The 10,920-nt window shown below is 58.7% G+C and overlaps 1 long non-coding RNA gene across 1 annotated transcript in view; it reads left to right on the top strand.

The window, feature by feature from the left end:
* Window positions 1-7,749: 7,749 nt before the first annotated feature.
* LOC113484702 overlaps window positions 7,750-10,920 on the top strand; it is a 4,134-nt gene continuing 963 nt past the window's right edge. The window contains exon 1 of the long non-coding RNA XR_003399262.1: window positions 7,750-7,796. This is a non-coding gene — a long non-coding RNA (uncharacterized LOC113484702). The remainder of the gene's footprint in view (window positions 7,797-10,920) is intronic.

Raw genomic sequence — 10,920 nt, forward strand, 5'->3', positions numbered from 1 at the left:
GATAGCCATGTTCAGAGCCCCTAATTCCTGATCTTTCTTCGGAGGATTAAGAAAGCAAAAGGATTTCTCAGCTGCTCAGGAGCCGTTAAGAGTCTGCAAAGGCGCCTGGGGCAGGGGAAAGGCGCTGGTGAGTTGATCATGTTGATCCCCAGTGGTTTTCAGTGCTGGAGGTGCAAACCTTGGGGCAAAGATGCTCGCTTCACACCCCACCTGGGCTGGGTCACACAGGGGTAGATCATGCAGGCAGCTGCCTGCACAAGATCCTGCCTGGGTGAGCCAGTAGCCAGGGTGAGGGTGGCCAGGGCAGGGCTCGGCAGCTTTATATTTTTTTCAGGGCTTGCATAAAAATAGAGGAAGGGAGGGACCAGCTGCGACTTTCAGAGTCTGTTGCCCTGGTGCTACCCTGGGCTTGCGTGCGAGCTGCCCATTTTGCTGTGCTTTGTCCTGTCTTGGGGTTTTGTTTTTACCCTCCCTCTTGCCCCAGCCCAGGGTGATGGGAGGGGATTGGTCCTCACATGCTGGAGGGACCCTCCCCCCGGAGCTGGCGACTGGGCTTGGGATGGGATGGGAGGAAGGCCTGTCACCGAGGCCCTGGGACAGGTCACCCCAGTGTCCCTGCTGGTGACGTCCCAGGTGCAGGCAGCTGCCCTCTGCTCCGAGATGAATGCTTAGGCTTTGCCCAGGGGAGGCAGTAGGCTTATATGTATATACTTTATATTTCTAATGCATATATATAAAAATATTTTTTTTTCTATTTATATATATATTGCTCCTTAGTATGGAACAATATATAAATTGATTTTTATATATATATTAAAAAGCATATATATATATATTGCTTCACCTATATATCTAGCTTTACAGAAGAAGGTCGCCCGGGGCTGTGGGTGCCAGAGCCAGGATCGCGGTGCCTGAGCACCGCTGTCGCAGCCGGGGCCAGCCTGGCCTCTCCACAGCCGCCAGGTTTCCTGCTCCGGGCCGGAGTGTGGGTTTCCGGGCCGGAGGCTGGCTGAATCACCGGAGCTGGGGCAGCTCGAGTAATCCTCCATTCCTGCTGGCAGAAAACCCAGGCAGAGGGAGCAGGGTGCTGGTGGCATCCCAGCTGTGCCAGCGGGTGAGCCCCCGCTCCATCAGGGCAGGATGGAGGAGACAATGGCGCCCAGGCCTGGGGGCATGGCACTGCCAGGGGCAGCTCTCCGGCTCGGGCTGCACCGTGGCAGAGGGAGTATGGGGAGCATCATGGTGTCCCTGAGCCTGCAGTGACCTGGGGGGATGCAGTGGGTGATGGTCTTCAGGAATCCCATTTTCTAGGGCTGAGCCCCAGAATTGATGCTGGTGACCTCAAATGTGTCTGGGAGGAGCGGACAGCCCACCACTGAGCCGTGCGGGGGCTTTTCCCCAGCCGCCCTGGTGCTGGTACAGCTGGTGTCAGGGGCAGGGGCATGGAGGCAGCTGGTGCCAGCGGTGGGGCAGAGGGACTGCTCCTGCTATGGCAGGGGCAGAAACAGAGCAGCAAAGGTCCAGGATTCTTGGAAAAATCCCATCACAAGGATAGTTTTGTCCATCTTATGAGCACCGGTGGCCCTTTTTAGCACCGGGGGTTCGTTTGCTGTGCTCCTCCTGGGGAGCCATCCCCAGCCCACCTCTTCCTCCCCCGTGTGCTCCAAACGTCCTTCCTGCTGCCAATTTATTTCTATTTTATTTATTTTGTGGGTTTTCTTCTTTGCTGCCTCTCCATCGGCTGCCTTGGACAGCAGGGTCCGCACCTCCCTCCAGTTTTCTGGGGTCTTGCCTGGGGACGTGGCATCCCACTGGCTGCCGGTGCACAGGCTCCTCCTGGGAAGTGGCCAGCCCTGTGCCGGAATGGGATGGCCCCTGGGAAAAACGCCCTGTCGCTGTGGGGTTTAAAAAAAAAAAAAAAAGCGATTATTTTTACAGCGATTTTCCATCTATTTTGGGTAGGAAGGAAAATGTCGAGGGGAATCTCTTTTTATTATTATTTTTTGAGTCTTTAGGGTAACTGCTTTTAACACAGTCCTTTGAAAGTCCCATTTGATGGTAGAGACCCCACAGGTGCCAAGGGGGTGCGTTCTACAGCCATCCCTCTGTCCAGCCATCTGTCTGTCCTGCAGGGAAGGGGATCAGTGGTTTTGTCCAGCAGTAAAAGCTATCAGTAAATCCATGGTCAAATAATAGCTGCTGTTTACCAGGCTGGGAAAACTTGCCGGCACAGCGGCAGAGGATGGGCCTCTGGGTGCTGGGGATGGCCCTGGAGCTGCTGGCAGACTGAATTCCAGCTTCTCCCCTGTAATAAGGAAAATTTTCCAGCTGTGCATTGCTTCCATCCACGCCTGGATATTTGAAGGCATAAAACAGGATGGTGCCGTGCAGCAAGACGGAAAATATCCTCTTGGCAATATGGGGTGAGATGGACCCTGAAACCTGTGACCAGCTCCTTAAATACATGGCATTAAATATAGGCTGGCCAAAAATGTATTGCATATATTGCATTAAATATATGCTGGCCAGAAAGCATCTTAAATCATGGACTGCAAAATATACGTTGGCTAAATAAATTTTTTGCCAAGTGCATTAATGGGGAGTTTTGGAGCTGGGCAGCTGCTTGCTCATTTTGAAGATTACTTTTAACAAAAAAAGGGGTAAATCAACCTGAGAGCGAACTCTACTCCTATTTTTGACAGACACCACGCGGGGAGTAAGTGCTTCCCAGTCCCGGCAGGCAGGAAGGGTGGGCAGCATGGGCAGGGAGCAGGCAGGACTGGAGGAAGCCCAGCCGTGGGGTCAGCCCATGCTGGGGGGTTCTCCCATCCCCTTCCAGTGCCTGGCTGGTGTGGGCTGTCCGAAGGACGTGAAGCCCCTCTGGTGCTGCCTGTCTCCTGCCCGATTTGGGCAGGAGGGTGGAAGCCAGCAGCTGGCGGCCTGCCCAGGGATTGTTTTGGGGCTGAATGGACGGCAGCCGCTGTTTTCCGGGGATTGGAAACCCTTCCCCTCCGCTGTGCTTGCCTGGGGGGGCCGGGAAGGGTCCCCCTGTGCTCATCTGGGGGGGAGTTATGGGTGCTGGGACGCCCATCAGGCCCCAGCAGATGCTGGGGGTGGCATGGCTGGGGGAGGCACACAGCTTCCCCAGCAATTACCTGGGCCCTTCGTTAGGTGAAGACAATGATTTGAAAGGGAAATTGAAGCGGGGGATGTGTGGAATGACACTAATTGTTGCCACCCCAGCGTGCTTCTGGGTGCTGGCGGGACAGCCAGGGGGGTGTCAGTAATTCAGGCCTGAATTTGTACTCACTGCAAGTGTGTAGGCTTTTGTGCTGGGTGAGCTCCGGATGGCAAGCAGAGGTGCTAGCTTGAAACTGGGGGGTAATGGCACAGCTGCCTTTTGTGGGGAAGGAGCCAGGAGCCGTGGGGGAAGTTTGCGAGGGAAATGGCCGACCTCAGTGGCTGCTGGTGACTGCTGCCCTGCCGGTGACTGTCAGGAGCTGGCAGGAGGTCCCAGGGCGGTTGTTCCCTCCTGGGTTGGGAGCACATGTCAGGCAGAGCAGGAGGCTGGGGGATGACTGTCTGGCACCTCACCTCAGGGATGCTTATAGGCAGGGTCCTCCCTTGCAACCTGCCTCAGTTTCCCTGTCTGGGCACCCACTGGGGAAGGGCATGGTGAGGGCAGCTGGCCCTGACTGATGAGTCTGGCAGTATGGGGTGGTGTTGTCAAAAAACAGCGGTATTTAATGGAAAAAATGAAGGGATACGCTGAGTCCTTCCCCACCCTGCTCCCAGCTCCGAGCAGGAGTTGCCAGCACTGACCACGAACACCAGCTGGGCTGCTCCGGGTGCCGCGTCAGCACCCTGAGGGCGCTGGTGGAGGCTGGGCCAGCAGTGCCGGAGAGTCCTCGCCACGCCAAACGCTCGCCTCTGGGCTGAGCAAAGCCTCTCCCTCAGCATATGTAGCATGGAAACTGTGGAGTAGGATGGTCGTGACAATAAATACAGGGTCTGTATAGCATCAGTATGGCCCCAACCTCGGAGGGGGTCCGTGCCCTGAGCAGTGCCCATGGTGATGTCCATGGAATACGTGTCCATCACTTAGGCTGCATTTATGCCAGTGGCACGGGCATGGGCAGAAGGCATTTGCTCCCTGCCACCATGTCTCAGCTGGCATGACGGGCTGTTTTTCCTGGTTAATTTTAGTATAATCTCCTTTTTCAAATTTTTTTTTTTGTCTGTAATCTCTCTTCCCCCTCTGCGGCCGTGCTGGCACAGCCCTGCCACTGCCTGCCTGGGGGCCCCCGTAAGGGCAGCTCCATGGCTGAAGACAGCAGCAGGAGGATCTGCTGAGAGGGCTGGGAGAGGACAGACAGATGGACTTGGCTTGGGGAGGATCCCCTGGGATTTGCACCCAGAGGCAGGGACCGTGCTGGCCCCCCGCCAAAGGGGGCTCATCCTGCTGGGGGTCCTGGGCCGAGGTGAGCCAGGTGCTCATCCATCTTGGTATCACTCCGTGCCTGTAGAGGGGACAAGGGATATGCACCATCCCTTTCAGCTTCCCCTTTGAGCTTCCCCTTTCTTGCAGCCAGAGTGACTTCACTCCTTCCCCGCTCCCAGCCTGGGGAGGGAGGGCTGGCCTGGGAGATGCACGTTGCCTGCGCAGGGGTGACGTCCCCAAGGGGAACAGGGTGGCAGAGGGGGAGCCTTAGGCTCACTGGCCATCCTCTCTGAAATCCTGGCATCCTGTGTTTGGTTGCTGAAAAATAAACCCAACCCAAAAGTCATCGGCTTTCCTGCTGGCAGCCACCTCCGCAGGCAGGCTGGGGCGCGGGACCTGGCAGGCTGGAAAGTGCGCGCTATTTAAAAAGCAACTCGGGGGCGGCTGATCCCGCTGGGAGCCTCTCGAGCCGGCTGGTGGAGGCGGCAGCTTCTTCCCAAGTTCCTTGGGGTGCTCAGCTTCGGGCACCCAGCTCCCTGCCTGTACCTCCATCGTCCCCCAGCACAATAGGGATGCAGGATGTGGGTGCAGCAGCTAAGCTCAGGCTCTGCTTGAAGCTGGGATGGAGGGTGATAGGCAGGGCTTAGCCCCCTGTCACTGGGGGCTCCCCACTTCTGAAGTCAGCTGACACCAGAGTTGCCAATTGTCTCGGCTGCAGCATGCCAGGACTGCAGGGCAAACATTAGTGGGTTGATGCCACTTCCCTGGCCCAGAGCAGGTGTCATTTCTTCTCTCTGGACCTATTGCAAGGTCCCCGCCAGGCTCCCCTTTTTCTCCCCCTTTCTTGGCTCTGATGTTCCCAGGGCCTGTCTAGGTATCTGCTCCAGCTGAGGCTGGGAGCTATTCTCTGTTGGCTGAGGCACCTGTTGCCCTCCTTCCCGGGGCTGAGGGGATCCCAGTAGGGTGGGGGTCCCCAGCTTCAGGCAGCACCTCACTGTCCCTCTTCCTCATTTCTCCACAGGTGCTGGCGAGTCTGGGAAGAGCACCATCGTCAAACAGATGAAGTGAGTGATTCCCACGCTGTCACTGTGGCCAGCACCACACAGGCCTTGGCCATGGGCTCTGAAAATGCTTAGTGGCTGGGGAAAGCTCCCCATGGGTGTTGCCACAGAGCATGGATGGGGGACAGCACCCCAGGCTGCTCTGCAGAGGACTGACCTTGCCTGTGTCTCTGTCCCAGGATCATCCATGAGGATGGCTACTCAGAGGAGGAGTGCCGGCAGTACAAAGCCGTGGTCTATAGCAACACCATCCAGTCCATCATGGCCATCATCAAGGCAATGGGGAACCTGCAGATTGACTTTGGAGACTCCTCCAGAGCGGTGGGTGCCCTCTTGCTCCCACTGCACCTAGCAGGGGTGGGGGTTCTTGGGGGGCAAAAGCAGATGCGCCCAAGGCTGGACCAGGATCAAGGGTGGTTCTACCCAAGCCCTGCTACTTCCTGGTGAGCTGTGATCTCCTGTCCCTGGTGCCAAGGATGGAGGGACCCACAGCATAACCTGTGGGTGGCCTGCCCCAATGTGGCCCCTGATAGGTGAAGGGCTGGGTGTCCCACTGCTTCCCATGGGTCTCATCCCCATCCACCACTGGAGCTCCTGCCCTGCTCTCTGGGTGGGACATGGTGGGCTCCAGTCAGATCCTTTGGGGCAGAGCGAGCCTTGATAACCCCATGCCGATGTTTGAACCCTGTCTTTTCCCTGCAGGATGATGCTCGACAGCTGTTTGCGCTCTCCTGCACTGCCGAGGAGCAGGGCATCATGCCAGAGGACCTAGCCAATGTGATCCGGAGGCTGTGGGCTGACAACGGGGTCCAGGCTTGTTTTAACCGCTCCCGAGAGTACCAGCTGAATGACTCCGCAGCCTAGTGAGTACCCTTGCTCCTCTCCCCCAGCTCAGCTGAATCTGAGCTGTGCGGGGCACCTCGCTTTTATTGTGCAACAGAAAATCCCCCCAGGACTGCTGTTCCCCATCACCAGGTCTGGGGGCTGGTGCTGCCACTTCCCGCCCAGCGCTGGAGCTGAGCCTGAGCAGAACTGGGAAGGCGGATGTTTTGAAAGCTGTTTCCTCCTCTGGCGGGGTGCTGCATCCCCTGGGAGGGGGGCACTGGTGCATTCTTCTCCTGCTGCCACTCTGTGCCCACTGCCCTTCCCTGGTGATGCTCTCCCCTGGCTTCTGCATCCTGAGATGTCCTGCTTTGTGTGAGCACAGCAGGGGGTCCTGCCTGTCCCCGTGCCCATGGGCATGGGCCATGAAGGCAAGGAAAAGCCCCAAAGAAAGCACTGGGGTCACTTATATATGAATAAGTTGCACAAGAGGGTTTTATTTTTCTTTTTAAATGGGTTTATATGGAAGGACTTGGCATTACGCTGGTGTATTAGCTGGTAAAATGGTGTTTAGGTAGATAAATTGCCTGCATCTGGTTGGATTTATCCCTGAAGAGATTTAATATATAAATTAATCTGCCTAAAGTATGATTGCTGCAGAGGGTGGTGCAGTTGAGGCTGTGCTCAGCTCACATGGTGCCCTCCTGCCTTTTCTGCCCAGACCCCTTGTGGTAAAGCAGGGCCAGGGGGAGCTTGTGGTGTGCCAGGAAAACCCTGCCAAGGCTGGCACTGCTGGGAATTGAGCAGCCTTGGGTCTTCCCATCATCCTGGGTGCTGCTTGGTCCCCTTGAATGGCAGCCCAGTTGTCCCCTCCTACTTGGCACCAGCAGGTCCCTTTTCTGCACTGAGGTCCCTGGGAGGAAGAGGTTGCAGGAAAGCTCCCGGCAAGCGCTGACCCTGCAGAAGCTTCTGCTGGCGCTTTCCTCTAGCATCCGCGGCTTTCGCTTCCTCCTGCCCAGCACCCACCCGCCCTCCCCAGGCCCTGTCCTGCTCAGCCCCATTGTTCCCCAGCCAGCACCCACACTTCCCAGGCAGTGCTGCACTGTGCTACAGGTGCTGGTTTGGAAGCATGGAAGACCCAGCAGGTGCCTGGCAGCTCACACACACAGTTTGAGCAAACATATCTGCAAATCGAGTATCGCTGTGAGTGTGTTTATGAAGCGTTCGGCACATTGTGGGGGTTGGATGAGCATTAATTAGGAGCTCGCTCGAGCTGTTGCTCCAGCCTTTCTCCAGCCCCACAGACATGCCGGTGTGGTAGTCAGTGCCCCGTCCATCCCTGCAGAGATGGTGCTGTGCCCGTGGTGCTGCACCCTGGGGATGAGGAGCCCCGCGCCATGCCCAGCATGCAGCCAATCTCCACCGCAGCCCTCTGCAGCAGCCCCCAGCCTCCTCGTCCGCGGCCCCTTGGGGTGCCAGGAGCTCAGGGTGCTGGGGCGGGCGCTTGACAGCACCCCGGGGCTGGGCGCAAGGTCCGAGTGCTGCCGGCGCTGTGCACGGCCCTGCCGCGGTGTTTCCTGTTTTTTTGTCAGCCGGAGGCCGTGTGTGTTTCCGGCTGTTTTTGAGCTGCTCTGCGGCGGTGGCGTGCCAGCCCCCCCCCGCCCTCGCACCCACGGCGGGGTCCTGGGGCACCCACAGCTCCCGTTGTGCCCCGGCGTGCTGGAGGCCTTCCCAGGAGCTGGCAAGCAGCCGTGCTGCCATCAGAGCCGGGGATCCCTGTGGCCTCGCGAGCTGTAATCTGGCTTTCACCAGATTATGGGGCTGCAAAAGCCTTAATTAGTGCAAGCCTACTTTGCTTAAAGGAGCCTGTTTATAATAACCCAATTAAAGCAAAGTGAGCTGGAGAAATTGAAACCTGTCTTGATCCCCCTGGCATCCCTCGGCTGGTCTTGGCAGCCGCTTGGGGAGGGAGCCACCACCGCTGCCAGGAGCTGGGGCCTGGCAGGGCCACCCTGGGGGGCTAGGGGCAGACAGCAGCCCCCCTGCCATGCTGCTCCCCATCCCTCCAGCCACCCGCCTTTCGCTTCCTCCCAGGATGCCGGCCCTTTGTGTTTTTTGACTATAAATGGCACGGCGCCATCGATTGTTTCCGCCGGCGCTGCGGCCGGTTGCCATAGCAGTGAATACTTTCCTCTTGCCATTTCCCCCATGCAAACGGCCAGGAAACGGAGGGGAGCCCCCCAGCCCCGGCTGCGTCCCCTGCCTGGCCCCTAGTGCCGACATGTTGCCCTCCAAGCCCTCCTTCCCGTGTGTCCCATTGCTGCCCCAGCATCTGGCCATCCTGCCCTGCCTGTGTCTGGCAGGGCCGTGGGGTATCCTCGGGGTGCAGATGGGGTTTGCTGTGCTGCATGGCTTGGCACTGCCCACCCCAGATGGATGATGTCAGGGTGGGCGGGGGACCCTGGAGTGGTGTGGGGATGCCCCGTGGGATGCAGGGTGGGTTGTGCCCTGCTTCCATAGCACCTTTCTGCTCCCTCCCTAGCTACCTGAACGACCTGGAGAGGATAGCCCGTGCTGACTATATCCCCACCCAGCAGGACGTGCTGCGCACCAGGGTTAAGACCACTGGCATTGTAGAGACCCACTTCACCTTCAAGGACCTGCACTTCAAGTACGTCTGACCCTTTCCCTTTTGCATTTTCCAAGGCGAAAAAACCCAAACCCCTTCCTCTCCAGGCCGGGCTATATCCTGCCTGCACGCTGCATGTGCTGAACTACTCTCTCTGGGTTTGCTTATGGCGGGAGCCGCTGCCTCGGAGAGAGCGGAAACCGCCGAAATAGCTGGAGCAGCCTCAAAAACGCCTTGCAGGGCTTGGCCTGGGGGCGGATCCAGCCTCTGGCGAGGAGGGGAAGGGGGAAGGCACCCTCTGGGTGCTATGACGCCGCTTCCGCTGTGGGAAGGGCTCTGGGTGGGAGCCGGGGGTCTCGGAGTCGGGCACTGGTGCTGCTGCCCGCTGGCATCCCGGGGTTGTTTTCCACTGAAACCCTCTGGGAAATAGTCAGGGCTCCAGTTTCTCGAGGCAAAAAGCCAGCGTTGAGCACATCTTGGGGGATTTAGTCACTTGGCAACGGAGCTGCTGCCAGAAAGATCTGCTGGGGTCCTCTCTGAGTGTGGGGGCTCGCAGGGACCCCTGTGCTACACCGGTGGGATGGAGGTGCTTGGTCACACGTGGCGACCGTGCTTTGAAGGTGGCAGCAGGGCAGAGAGGGTGGTCTGGTGAGGGGGCACAGCAGTGAAGAAGCCCCTCCCTGCTAGCCTGGCAGTTGATGGTGGATCTGGCACTGCTGCTGGGCTCTCCTCTGTGGAGGCAGGGCATCCTCTGCTGCCTACAGCAGGAGAAGCACACGGTGCACCGGGATCATCCCCAGAGCCCTTGAGCTGCTCGCAGTCCCTCAGCCCACGGCCTCCTGGCTGAGCTCCGGCAGCTCCCCTGGGTCCAAGGCCTCTGGCAAAACCCCACAGTGCCCGCTCCAGTGTGGGTCTGTGAGAGCACCTCCTGGAGCCCAGCTCCAGGGAGCATCGTGTTGACTCCCCCTGGGAAATGCAGCCTGATCCTGCCTGACTCACAGCGAGGATTTGCTCCGGCTGGGAAATGAGCCTGGACACCGCCCTGTCCCTGGGATGGGCAGTGGGTGCCAGGGCAGATCTGCAGCACCGGCAAAATCCCTGGCGCAAAGGTGCTGTGCTCTGCTCACTCTGGTGCCTTTTCCCAGCACGACTCCTGCTCTGGGTAGCCGGGGAAACTGCGGCAGGGAGCGGGGTGAGGGTGGTGGGGCTGGGAGCTGCTGCCCATCACCACACTGCCTCCCTGCTGCAGGATGTTCGATGTGGGCGGCCAGCGCTCGGAGCGGAAGAAGTGGATCCACTGCTTTGAGGGGGTAACAGCCATCATTTTCTGTGTGGCCTTGAGTGCCTATGACCTGGTGCTGGCTGAAGATGAGGAGATGGTGAGTAGGAGGGGATGGAGCCAGTGCTGTGAGCTGTCCCCTCTTTGTGGGGCTGGGGGAGCACCCCTTCCTCTGGTGGCCACCAGTGCCCTGGGCAGCGTGGCCCAAGCCTTGCAGGGCCACCAGCATCCCCTGCTGAGGCAGGCAGGAGCGGTGTGGGGGCAGCAGGTTGGGCAGCAGTGGGGTGGGCGCTGCCAGGGGCTCCCTGCCCAGCTCAAGCTGCCATCTCCCCTGCCAGAACCGGATGCATGAGAGCATGAAGCTGTTTGACAGCATCTGCAACAACAAGTGGTTCACAGACACGTCCATCATCCTCTTCCTCAACAAGAAGGACCTCTTTGAGGAGAAGATCGTGCACAGTCCCCTCACCATCTGCTTCCCTGAGTACACAGGTACCGCTGGGAGCCTTGGTGTACCCACTGTCCCCCTGGCAGGAGGAGCGGGCAGCGCCTTGCCTGGGCAGTGTAACAGGAGATGCTGGGGTTGGAGATGGTGGTTCTCCTGTGCCCGGGGAGCAGTGTGTTGGGGCAGCAAGTAAAGTGCAGTGGTGTTTGGGGTGCCCAGCGGATGGTTGAAGATGGGGGGGGG

This window comes from Athene cunicularia (genome assembly GCF_003259725.1).
Source record: "Athene cunicularia isolate RWA chromosome 12 unlocalized genomic scaffold, athCun1 chr12_part1, whole genome shotgun sequence".
Lineage (NCBI taxonomy): Eukaryota > Metazoa > Chordata > Aves > Strigiformes > Strigidae > Athene > Athene cunicularia.